We start from the raw sequence: 13,549 nt of genomic DNA, 5'->3' as shown, positions 1-13,549 counted from the left end.
GGATTTTTGATTACTTTACATTGAGGTACAATTCATAATGAAGGCATTATGTGAGCTTCATCAATAAGTCTCTTAAATCTTCTTCAGTTCCAGGAAGTATGGTTGCATCACCTGCATATTTCAGGTTGCTAATGAGTCTTCCTCCAATGCTGATGACACATTTTTCTTCATATAATCGAATTTCTCTAATTATTGACTCAGCACACAGATTTAATAAATTTGGTGAAAGAAGTATCTCTGGTGAACATCTTTCTTGATTTTAAATAAGGAGATAAATTCAGTACCCCCTTGTTCTAGGTATGTATATATATATATTACTGTGTTTTCTGGCAATTAAGATTATCTTCAATAATGTTATATGATTATAGTGGAAATAGTATAAGGAGCTCTGGTAGCGTAGTGGTTACGAATCAGGCTGTGGACCGCAAGGTCAGCAGTTCAAAACTACCAGCTGTTCCATGGGAGAAAGATGAGGCTTTCTGCTCCTGTAAAGATTTACAGCCTCAGAAACCCTGTACAGGGTCGCTATGAGTCAGAACCGACTCCACGGCACACAACAACAATATATATATACACACATACAGTAATAAGTATATATATATATATGTGTGTGTGTGTGTGTGTATATATATATATACTTATTACTGTATGTATATATATGCACTTATTACTGCCACACACACACACACACATATATATGCATATATATATATGTTTTTAGAAAATTACCAAGAAATTGAAATTAAAAGACACAACATATTCATGTAGTTTTCTCTATTTGAATATATATTGTATAGACCACACTTAAATTTACTGACCAAAGTTTGTGTGTCTTCGAAGTCTTATTCTTGCTATATTCGCATTTAATGTTTTGTGGGTTTTTGGTTGTTTTTTAAACTATGCTGGTTATTTTATATTGTTTCATATTCTATTCATGATAAATATAGAAGATAATGAATTAATTTTTGTAAGTTGTTATATGTGTATATTCTAGTTTCTCTTTTTTAGCAAATCCAGTGTTTTATTTAAATTTTAATTAATAAAAATTTTATTTACTTATTAAATAGGAAATGTAATTCCGAATAAAATGTAGATTTCAATATTATCTTTATAAACATTTTATACTCTACTTAGTGTACTGAAGGAAGCAGAACACAGATTGAAAGTACCAAAGTAACAGCAAACTTCTCTAGGTCTCTGGTATGTGTAATTTGAATGTTTGTGTTCTCAGCCACTCTCTTCCTTTCTCCATCTCTTTATCATATTTTTCACTTTAATTCATGAAGATGAGAGTCTGTGATAGTAAATACAATTTGCATTTAACATAAATAAAGAAAATACAAGAATGAAGCTGCCTAATTTTGTCCCATGGTACAATCACTGCAGTCACGATATCATTCCATCTCACTGAGGAGCTTATTGATTTCTTTTTCTATTTGTTTTGTTTGTTTTTTGATTTTTGTTTTTTGCTGATCCTCTATGTTACCAAGATGATGTCCTCCTGTGGAGATTGGTTCTTTTTTGATGGCCTATCCAAACTACACGTGAGAAGGTCTTGCTATCCTCTCTTCTAAGGAGCGCACCAGCAGTACTTCTTACAAGTCTTCCGGTAGTCTGTAACATATTTCATAATCTCTGACAACATCATAAATTCATGTTGGCCTGTTATTAATTGTCCAGCTTTCATATGCATTTGAGAAGATTGAAAACACTATAGTTTGGATCAAGCACATCACAGGTTATAAAATACTTATTTGCTTGTTAACGCTTTAAAGAGGTCTTTTGCAGCACACGTACCAAATGCAATAATTCATTTGATTGCCTGACTTGTTTCAGGGCATTGGTTGTCCATTCAAATAAAATCAAATCCTAGACATTTAAAAATTTTTTTGTCCTTATCATGATATTGCTTTTTGGTCTAATTGTGAGGAAGTTTGTTTATGTTACATTGAGGTGTAATCTATACTGATGATTGTAGTCTTTGATCATCATCAGTAAGTGTTTCAAGTGTTCTTCATTTTCAGTAAGCAAGGTTGTGTTGTCTGCATATCACAGCTAGTTAATGAATCGTTTTCCAATCCTGATGTCGCTTTCTTCTTTATATAATCCAGTTTTTCAGATTGCTTATTCTGTTTAAAGATTGAAAAAGTATGGTATAAGGATACAACCTTAACATACACCTTTCTTGATTTTAAACCACTCAGTATACCCTACTTTTTTTCCAGTGAATGCCTCAGGTTCTGCCCGGGCACAATTAAGTATTTTAGTGTTACCCATCTCAGCAATATTGTCCGTTATGTTATGATCAAAATACATTCTTTGGGTAGTCTTGTCTTTCAGCCAAGATATATCTGATATCAGCAATGATACCCATCATTCCATGTTCTCCTTTGAATCTAGCTTGAATTTTAGCGGTTCACTGTCAATGTATTGCTGCATTCATTTTTCAGTTATCTTCAGTAAAAATTTTACTTGTTTGTGATATTAATGATATTATTCAATAATTTTCACATTCTACTGGATAAACTTTCTTTTAAATATGCACAAATACAGATCTATTCCAGGAAGTTGTACAGGTAATGGTCTTGTAAATTTCTTGGAATCAACACTTGACTGCATTCTGCTTTCTTACCAGATTGGAAAACTATGACACAATATAAATTTGCTTTCCTTAAGAGATGTGTGAACTTTGACCCACTTATAAATGACTAAACAAGGTATTTGCACCTATTGAAAACAAAATTTAAAAAAAATGCACATCATCTATAGATGTAAACCAAACATAAAATATCACATTGTTTAAAAGAGAAAGCTAGAAGCTAAGACATATTTATAAAATCGGACAATTGTGTATGTATCAAGAGGACAAATGTTGTTAACTACCTTCGAGTTTATTCCAACTCATTGCGACCCTGACAAGTTTTCCTGGGAGCATCTGGTGAAATTGAACCAACAGGCTTGTGGTTCAAACTGACTTTGCAGTCCAGCACACTAACCCACAGGGCCATACCAGGACTCCTCAAAAGGTTTATGAAGGGAAGTGAAAGATAAAGGAATTTTTCCACAGACACACACACACACATACACATCTCCACAGTGTTCTCTGTGATAACATCTGCAGCAAGTGAATTGATCTGTAATGTGATAAAGTTAGTTTCTCATGCTTGCTATATCTTGATAATGTTTGGAGAGGTCTCTCTAAAGCTGCGAAACACTGTAAGAGCAGTTGTTTAGATATTATATTGCTATGAATATTTTGGAATTCTGGTGTGGCTTTGTAAGATAAGCAGTGGACTGCTAACCACAAGGTGGAAGGTTCAAACCCCAGTCACTCCTTATAAACCCTATACAGGATCTCTCTTAATTCAAACCAATTCAATAATTTTAGTTTCATGGACATATAAAAGTCTTATGCAAAACTGGTATTATAACTATTACTAATATACCCTAATTTTATTAATTCCTGCTATATAAACAAATAAATGCTATATAGAAGACCCCAAACTTTGGGAAAATGTTACTTGTTTATTTTCACTGTGTTTCATATTGCTATCATTAAGCTTGTGTATGCACCAAATCCAGTTGTTTATCTCTTACAATAAACAAGGTATGTTTTCCAGGCCAAAATACATGGTAAAATGTATAATAACTACCCATAAACCAAAACCAAGATGAGCACAGCCTACCCGGTGGTCATATGTAAATAAGAAAAAGACAAAATTACACACAGTTTTAGCATTTCAGTTATAAGCAATGTTGCTTTTTTTTTTTTTTTCAGAGAAACAGATGAATTTCCCAGAAGACTATACTTATCTGCAATGGCAGAAGATGGGAGGAGGTTGGTAGTGGTGATTTTTGCTGGAAAGATCATTAGACTTAACTTCAGATTTTTCCATTTGTGGAGCAGTCTAGTTGCTGAACACATATTTTTCCGCATGGTACACATTTTCAAATTACTTAGGAATTTAGGGACTTTTTTGCATCGAGTCATACTCTAAAAAATTCAGGTATTTGTCTGTTTATAACTTGAATATGTAATATAATATCAGGTTGATATTTCTTAATATAAAAGTAAAGTTAAAATCTTCCTAATATATTTAGTCAGTTAGAAATGTTTCATTGTAAATAGTGAAGCCTTATAATTAATAACAAGACCATTTCAACCTAATGATTTATTTTAATGCTTCCTTTGCCATAAAATATCTTGGTAAGATATTGTTTTAATTGAGCTGATTAAAATGAAAATTAATGTATGGAAAATAATCATTATCTCTGAATGAAGGAGGTGAGCATCTATAAAGTGATTTTAAGTAAGTGTTTTCCATATTCATGAATTTAAAATGAATTTTCATTCAAGTAAGTATCAATATGCTAATCCTCATTTACACAAGCATATATCCTCCTCAGAAACCCTGTACAGGTTGCTATATGATGTTACTTAACAATAACACATATGCTGACCAGTATTCATTAAATTTAATTTGTGATTATTTTAGACACTATTTTGAATTAGACGAAGTTCTTCTTTAGTATCTTTCTATCTGATCCATACTTCCAGATGTCACTCCTGTATTAATCACCTCCCTACTAACTAAGTTAGTCTCACTCAAACAGTCACCCTTTCAGAAAAGTTGAGTGGTTTCTAATGTGCATGTTGTTAGGAGAGACCTGGAGAGGGAAAAAACTGTAGGTTCATTGATAAAGAGGATGATGACCAATGAGGTGAATTGAGACAGTGGCTGCGACAGTGACTTAAACATGACAGCAATTGTGATGGTGGAGAAACACAGGCAGTGTCTCATTCTATTGTGCCTAAGTCACTGTTAGAACTGGCTTGACGCCATTTAACAACATCTATCATAACATTTAGTAGAGTAGTGGTTATGAATCAGGCTGCTAATCTCATGGTCAGCAGTTCGAAATTACCAGCTGCTCCGCGGGAGAAAGAAAAGGCTTTCTGCTCCCATAAAGATTTACAGCCTCGGAAACCCTGTACAGGATTACTACGAGTCAGAACCCACTCCTTGGTACATAACAATAACCCCATAATACTGGAGTCCTGATGTGGTGCTGTACTGTTGACCATAATGTGGGCAGTTCAAATCCAACAACTGCTCCTCAGAAACCCCATACAGGGTTGCTGAGTTTGAACTGAATCAACGGCACTTAACAGCAACAACAGCCCCATGATATTAAAACAACTGTTTTATCATTAAGAATCAAAAATAAATTATTTTCTTGAAGAATTTAATGGAAATTAGAAATGTATGAGCTAGTAGCTGTGCTGCTCAAACAATGGAAACTAAAAATAGACTAGCTTAAGCAAGAAATGTATTTCTTTGTCACACAACAGTTGAACGATAAATGGTTGCTACTCTCAGAACCAACCTTACAAAATGTTTTCTTTCCAAGACCAGGATGGGTGACTTCCTTCCTTGCTCTTGGGAAGATGATAAAGACTGGATGGTGTGGACATACTTTTTCATGACATGGATCAGAAGGGACAACCATCATTTGCAATTTTATCTCATAAAAGAAAACTTAATCACACTAAGGAATAAATAAGCTGAATAATATAAAATAAATGTCACATGTGACCAGAACAACCCTGGTAGTATTAGAACTAAGTGAAGGTCGGATGTTGATGAGCAACTATCAGACTTGCCACAAAGGTAGCAGGACCAAAATTTTAAATCTGTGTCTCTTCAAATACTACTTATGTAAGTTCAACATCACATTATTTCCACTCATTTCTTTATACTTACATCACATCTTATTCAAATATTCTTTCTATCATATATCATCTATTATTAAATACTAATTTCCTTGGGTCTGTTTTCTCCCCTTTGATATTTAATTTTTGAGCACAGGTCAGTGCTTTCTATATATATTTCATATTTGCTGAGACATGGTTTCACTAGGTGCCTAATGAAAATGTGTTGAGAGAATAAATCACTTGTTGCCATAGTGATCATGCTGTTCAGTACATTTGTGTTATTGTTGTTCACGGGTAATTTGTGCAAGATAGAATAAAAGCCATTTGCTCTTAAATACCTTTGAATTCGCATTGCACATTCATTCATGTAAAAACTTTTTTTTTTTTGTAAATCTTTATGCAAAATCAAATTTTTCCTAGTTTAAAAACTAATTCCTTCAAGTTTTGTTGTCATTATGCAAATTCCTTGTATGATTATTTCTTTTATATACTATTACCTACCTTTGTTATTTCAGAGAATAGTAACATGATTTTTTTGTGAATTGATACACCTATCAAATGGCAAAACTAAGTTTCTTTTGTTTCATATAGCCTTCAACTTCTGCACCTTCCAATGAATTAAACAAGTTTTACTAGATGGCTTGTTTTATGCATGAATTATTTTTTGATTCTCTGTACCTATGGTCTTAACATTGGCTACATATTAATTTTACTCAAAAACTTTTTGTTTTGATTTGTTTTTACTTGCTTGTTTATAAAGACTTCCGTTTACCATTCAGACTTGAAAACAACTTCTTAAACCATGTGGGAAAATGTTACAGTGGTGAACTAGGCCAGAATATAGAATCATAAATATATTAATTATGCTTCAACTAAACAAATCTTTGGATACAGATTTTAGGGGGAGTCCTAAACTGCAAAGCCATTTGAACCTCAAGGTCGGCAGTTCAAGCTCACCAGCTGCTCCTTGGAAGCCCTATATAGGGTCACTATGGGTCATAATCGACTCGACAGCACTTGACAACAACAACAACATTTAACACAAAAGTTACATAAATCATCTTAGAGTAACACCAGGAAAGTAGTAAGCACACAAAAATGTTGTGGCTATTCTTATATAGATGTTTCATGAATTTCTTAGAATATACTACTTTTTCCCCACTATTGTATCCTCATTTGGTATTATTTTCCTTTTAAAAATTACTTCCTATTTTAAATTTTTAATAGAAACTTTTATTTTTATCTCAATTCTTAAGATGAAAATATTTACTGATTGTAAGAAAAGTATAAAACTGTGTCCTGAATATTTCTGGTTGGTCCTGCACTGTAAGCTGTTAACACCCCTGATCAACCCCATAACTGTGAGTATGGTGTCTGAGTCCCATGTGCCCATTGCAATAAACGACTAAACCCAGTGGAGAAGTAGAAACTGTGTGGGAGGGACAACTTGTGTCAGAATTAACATGGAAGGTTGGAGGATAGAGACACATGTGACCTCAACCCTGTAGAATTTGGCTTTGGGCTTACGTGGAGATTGATCTTTTATTTCATCCTTGAGGAATGTCAGAGGAGGTAAGATGGTGTCACCTGATGCTTACCCCCACCTCCCACCACCCACACACCTTTTTCATTAACATCACACAAAAGTAAAATGCTTGTTGTTGTTAAGTGCTGTAGAGTCCATTCTAACCCATAGCGACGCTGTATAGGGTTCCCTAGGAAGAGCTGGTGAGCTTGAACCATTGACCTTGCAGTTCAAATGACTTTGCAGTCTGATGCATTAGCCCACAGCACCACTGAAAATAATTCTAAAACAGGCTTTTGTCTATGTTTTTAAAGTATACAAACAGACAACTGTCAAAATATCAAGCCAGACATAGAAGAGGTTGTAAAATGAGGCATACCATCACTGACATCAGATGGATTTTGACTGAAAGCAGAGAACACCATAATGAGGTTTTCTTGTGTTTTATGGGTGATGATTGTGTTGATCATTAAAAAAAAAAAATACTGTGAATAATATTGCAAAGAATGGGAATTCCAGAACACTTAATTATGTTCATGAGAAACAGGCACATAGTCAGTATTTTAAACAGAATTAAGAGTTACTAAATAGTTTAAACTTAGGAAAGGTGTGCATCAGGGTTGGCTCCTTTCACCTACTTATTCAGTTGTGGTAATGGGACAGTGTTTTGTTCTGTTATGCTTAGGGTCCCTATGAGTCAGAACTGACGCAACAACACTTAACAGCAACAACATTCAATTTGCAGGCTGATAAAATAAGATGAGAAGCTGGAGTACAGGAAGAAGAATAAGGCATCAGGATTTGAAGAAGGCTGATTAACAACCTGTGATATGCAGGTGACACAACCATGCTTGCTGAAAGCAAAGATGACTTGAAACACTTGCTGTTGAAGATCTCAAAGACTGCTGCTTTCAGTATGGGTTACACTTAAATGTAAAGAAAACAAAAATGCTCATAAGTGGACCAATAAACAGCATTGTGATAAATAAGGAAAAGATTGAGGTTTTCAAGGATTTCATTTTCATTGGTTCCACAATCAATGAGAAAAATCAAACAATGAATTACATGATAAAATTGTTGCAAAAGACCTGCTTCAAGTTTTCGAGAGCAAGATGTCACTTTGAGAATGAAGGCATGTGAGATAGTTAAGCTTTTACTTCAACTATACTGGGCCAGGGTTCTCAAGGGTTTGCCAGTTAAGACATAGCAATAACCTGGATGAGTTCTAATGTAACATAATCAATTACATGATGACATCTGTCACTAGCAATCAATTGAAAGGATGTTTCTTTGGGTGTATGACCTGCTTCCAATGTATTAGAAAATTGAGGAAAGTTTCCTTATATTTTCTGTACCCTACATTTGGCTCATAAATCAACCTCCAGTTCTTTGAACTTCAGACCGTGGCCTGCTCTAGTGCCTGTTGGTCTTGAAAATCATCAGCAGCATGTCATCTTCCTTATGACATGTGTCTGCATGCCATCTAGCCTACTGAGCTACAGCTTGGCATCTAATTCATGTCCATACACTCGGTACTGTCCAACCTCTACAACACTGTGAGCCATTTTCTTAACATAAACCTATCTTTTAAAATATACATATAATCTTCACAGGTTTTGTTTCTCTGGAGAGCCAAGCCTAAGACAATGTGCACAACCCAAGTCCTGGTATTTTCAGTCACTTCATATGCATATGAACCTTGGATAAATAATGAATAAGAAATACTAGAGAAGAATTGGTTTCTTTGAGTTATGATGTTGGAGAAGAATACTGAATAATCTATGGGCTGCCAGGCCAAGGACTAAACTTGTCTTTGAAGAAGTACAGTTGAATACTCCTTAGAAGCTAGGATAGTGAGAGTTCATCTCTCATACTTGATCATGTTATCAGGAAGCATCAGTCCCTGGAGAAGAATGTCATGCTTGGTAATGTAAAGGATCAGCACAAAAGATGAAAACCCTCAATGAGATGGACTGACATAATGGCTGCTACAATGGACTCAAACATACAAAAGATTGTGAGGATGGTGCGGGACCTGGCAGATTGTTGTTCTATCTATTGTGGTTATGAGAAGGAATCAAGACAATGGCTCCTAGAAATAACAACACGGAAACCATTAAAAAGTTATATACGTCTAACATTTAAAATATCTTCTCCATATCTATTTCCATCTTTTGTTCCAAATGTTCTTATTGTATCTTGTGCATAACAGTGCAATTGCTTTCAATACTCACTAGTCCCTTAATATCCAAATAAAATGTGAACCTACTAATTCTCTTCCCTACCTCCTTCTCATGTGAGTCTCTTTTCAGTTCCTAGAGCATAAAAAGACTGTTTTTTACTGTAGAGAGTTTCCACATGTTTACTCTGGGTTTGTCTGTAAGTACGTGTACAATTTTATCACATTTGGTCCTGATTAATAGCTTTTTTCCTAGGAGACATATTTTATAACTAACTAATCTAAATAAAAGCACATTCCTCCATATCATGGTTAGTTCAATAATCAGGTTTATGTACAGCAGTCCAGAGAAGATGCAGCACTAGGCAGGACCTACTGGTATATCACATCCAACATCTTTGGAAAGTATCCTAATGCTCAAAGACAGTAAGGCTGAGGTTGAGCATTTTTAAAGGTTGCAAATATTCAAATATACAAAAAAGCTAAACTGAGTGGTCTAGATGAAAAAATGTGATGAAATTTCTGAAATGCCAATGCTTACATGGTGGGCAAATTCATTAATTAGTCTGAAAATGTTATCAGATTACCAAGTTATGGTGAGATATAGACTCAAGTTATCTTTTAGAAAATATTATGCCTGCTTTGGGTAGAACAAAGTAAACCTAAGTTCTTTTTGAGAAACAAACATAATAAAACACTTTAGTGGGTATTTTGATATACAGATTATAATTTTTAGAATCAGCAAAACTTTAGACAATGAGAAAATAAGAAAGAATAAAAGTATATCTTTCTTATATCAGAAATGCCTATCTGTAATTACGGAGGAGAGAAGTCTACATTTCTCTTTTTCTATTTCATTGTGTTTGCCACCATGATGCTAAGTAGGCAGGAACAATATTGGCAGCAAAGACATTGAAAAAAGAAGTTCTAAAATATGTCAGAGAGATGGTGAGCTGCATCTATTCAAATCATCCTTGGACTGCTTTATTCCTATCACCAAATTTCATCACCTTTGTAAATGTGGCCATCTCAGATGAACTGTGCTTTGGAGATTCATGATTGTAGTGAACTGCTCTCAAAAGAGGTGCAGAGCTTCCAAGCAGTCTGTTCTGTGATCTGCAGGAAATTTACAAGTATAAGGCAGCCCTTGATTCTTTTTTTCACTGACTGGATGAGAAGAAGAAAAGCAGGACAACTTCATGATGCAAGTACAACACCCAAATATATGTGGGCAAGGAAATGGGACATGATAGATTTCCTGAATGGAAAAAAAGAAAAAGAGTAACACCTTAATATTATTAGGACACATTAAGGTATATGACTAAGATAAATGAAATGAAAGGTAGTTATTAACATATGGAATTATTAAAGCTCTCAATAGCTTTAAAATTTATCCCGTATACTTTTACTTAACATTTTTCAATATCATGATTCTTATTTAATCTTATAATACTTTGTTTAAACATAAGACTGTGCGTTACAATATTTTATGGCAGATTGATTTCTTCAATTTTTACTTGTAGATTACTACTTACCCGATAGCTAGTGTCCTGTATTTAACATAATGAAGATTGCTGTTGTTAGTTACCATCTAGTCAGTTTTCCCTCATGGAGAACCATATGTGGAAGTTAGAATTGCTCTAAAGGGTTTTCAAAGCTATGACCTACTTGGAACAGGTCTTCAGGCCTGTCTTCAAAAGTGCCTCTTAATGCGTTTGAACCACCAACCCTTTAGTTAGTAGTCAAAGCTTAATTGTTTACTCAATCCAAGTACTCATCTTTTCACACTATATGAATCTGATGTTTTAGAAAACACAAAACTGTATACAAAAAAATCTATATCTTGCAAAACTTCCCTGTGAGGACTATAAGTTAGAATCTAAGTCATTGGTTTACTTGCCTAATTTTTCTCCAGCTCATTTATGGGTATTTCTAAAATGAAAACATTTAAGGGTAAGAATAGAGAGGTCCTTGACTATTTCAAAAAATCTAGCTACAGACTTGTGAAATATAATGTAATACATTGATACAGTGATTGCAGCAATACGGTAAAATAGATTAATTTTGATAGCACAGGACTGGGTAGTCTTTTGTTCTGTTGCACATAGGGTCTCCGTGAGTCAGAAATAACTCAATGACACTTAACAATAACAACATTGATATGAATATTATCTCTAACAGATATGGATTTCTGTGATTGGAAGTAGAGAGGATAAAGAGCCTAAATTTCTTCCCTTTTTCTTACACACTTATCATTCTTAGAAATGGGTAGAGCACTGGACACTGTTCTCAGTAGGATACATTTGCTGTGTAGTTGTTGTTGTTGTTGTAAAGTGCCATCGAGTCAGTTCTGACTCACTGTGACCCTATATAGGGTTTTAAAGGATCAACTGGTGTGTTTGAACCACCAATTTTGTGGTTCACAGTCCAGTGTTAATCCTACAGCAGCACATTAACTTGTGTCCTGACATTGTATTAAATGCCAAGATCATTTTCAGGGTTACTGAGCTTTTCCCCCCTTATTTTTTCTTCATTTTATTGTTGATATTTCAATGGTAATTTGTGAAAGTCTTTCATCAGGAAATATTTTAACTAGAATTACATATATTCCTAATTCCTGAAAATTAAAAATATATGATCATAAAAAGACTTTAGCAAAACAGTAAAAAAGTAAAAAAGAGGACCTATGGACTAAGAAAAAGTCTTTAACAATAGTATAGCTGACAAGTTTCTAATATCTAAAATACACAGAAAACTTCAATAAGTAAAAGACAAACAATCCAGTCAAAAATGGGACAAGGACATGAACTGTATTTCAGCAAAGAGGACCTTCAGGCCTTATATCTGCCATTCTTGTGGGGATACTGAAACTCTTATATATGCTGCTAGTGAAATTGGAAAATGATACAACTGCTGTGAAAACAAGATGGTACATCCTCAAAACTATTTACCTTGTAGTGGTTCATTTTCTTTTTGATGCTAGAAATAGAAATCCTTTATGATCCAGCAATCCCACTATTCAGTATACATCCTATAAATTAATAGAAGATCAGTGAACTGTGTAGACATATGTGCATCTATGTTCTATGCAACATTTTTCACAATAGCAACAATGTAATGCCTATCACTGGAGAAGGATATCATGTTTGGTAAATTGGAGGAAAGAGGAAGACCCCCAATGAGATGGATTGGCACAATGGTGGCAGAGATGGGCTCATGCATAGCAACGATGGTGAGTTTGGTCCTGGACTGGGCAGTGTTTTGTTCTGTTGTACATAGGGTCACTATGAGTTGTCACCAATTAGATGGCATCTAACTACAACAACAACAATGCCTATCAACAGATGAATGGATTCACAAACTGTGGCACATGACTTAAGTGAAATGCTACACAATTATGAAGCACAACAAAGACTCTGTGATCTATCACACAACATGGATGGATTTGGGGAATTCTATTCTGAATGAAAGTGTCCTGGTGTGGTGTCCTGGTTTGGTGCTGTGGGTTAGTACACTGAACTGCAAGGTTAGTTTGAACCACAAAGTCAGTGGTTCAAGTTTACCAGCTGCTCCTTGAAAACCCTTTACAGAGTTACTGAGTATGAATTTGACGACACTTGGCAACAACATGCTGAATGAAATAAGTCAATCATTAAAGGATAATTATTGTATGGTGTCATATTTATAGAAAGCCAAGAATAGGTATACACACAGAAAGCACTGATCTTTGATGGTTACCGTGAATGGAAAAAGGAGCAAGGGGGAATCACATTATAGATAGTTGTTATTATTAAATGCTGTTGAGTAACCCTATAGAAAATTTCCAAGGAACAGCTGGTGGGTTTGAATCATCAACTTTATAATAGCAGCCTAATTCATATCCTACAGTGCTGAAGTTGTTATTGTTGTTATGTGCGGTGGAGTCGGTTCTGACTCATAGTGACCCTGCACAGGGTTTCTGAGGCTGTAAACCTTTATGGGCACAGAAAGCCTCATCTTTCTCCCATGGAATGGCTGGTAGTTTCGAATTGCTGACCCTGAGGTTAGCAGCCCAATTTGTAACCACTATGCTACCAGAGCTCCTACAGTGCTACAGTAGACACTTGTTATTTTTGGTAATGGGAAAGGT

Source organism: Chrysochloris asiatica, unplaced genomic scaffold (genome assembly GCF_000296735.1).
Source record: "Chrysochloris asiatica unplaced genomic scaffold, ChrAsi1.0 scaffold00005, whole genome shotgun sequence".
NCBI lineage: Eukaryota > Metazoa > Chordata > Mammalia > Afrosoricida > Chrysochloridae > Chrysochloris > Chrysochloris asiatica.
The sequence above is the reverse complement of the archived record's forward strand: the minus strand, read 5'-3'. Positions refer to the sequence as shown.